This window comes from Myotis brandtii, unplaced genomic scaffold, assembly GCF_000412655.1.
Source record: "Myotis brandtii unplaced genomic scaffold, ASM41265v1 scaffold165, whole genome shotgun sequence".
Taxonomy (NCBI): Eukaryota; Metazoa; Chordata; class Mammalia; order Chiroptera; family Vespertilionidae; genus Myotis; species Myotis brandtii.
In genome coordinates, this window is record NW_005356042.1 from 14,765,649 (window position 1) to 14,766,180 (window position 532).

The window sequence follows — 532 nt, forward strand, 5'->3', positions numbered from 1 at the left end:
GGGCCGCCCCCCCCCCCCCAGTGCACAAATTTTTGTGCACCGGGCCTCTAGTCTATACTAATAAAAGCCTAGGTGGCCCTCACGCACGATGTCATCACAAGATGGCCACCGCAAGATGGCCACATGCACAGCAGAGGCGGGGCCCAGTGACCGCTCTGCGCACTGAGGCCTGGGGGTTCCGCAGCTCCGCACGGCACGAAGGAAGCCGGTCCCAGCGTCTCTGCCACCTTGCATGGAGGAGGTGGGTCCCGGCGGAGGCGGAAGGTTGCAGCAGGGGAGGGCAGTTGTGGGTGATCAGGCTGGCAGAGGAGGGCAGTTTTGAGCAATCGGGCCAGCAGGGGAGCAGTTAGGTGTCAAACAGGCCAGCAGGGGAGCAGTTAGGGGCGATCAGGCTAGCAGGGGAGTGCAGTTGGGGGCAACCAGGCTGGCCGGGGGGGGCAGTTGGAGGGGATCGGGCCAGCAGGAGAGGGCAGTTGTGGGCAATAAGACCAGCAGGGGAGGGCAGTTGTGGGCGATCGGGCCAGCAGGGGAG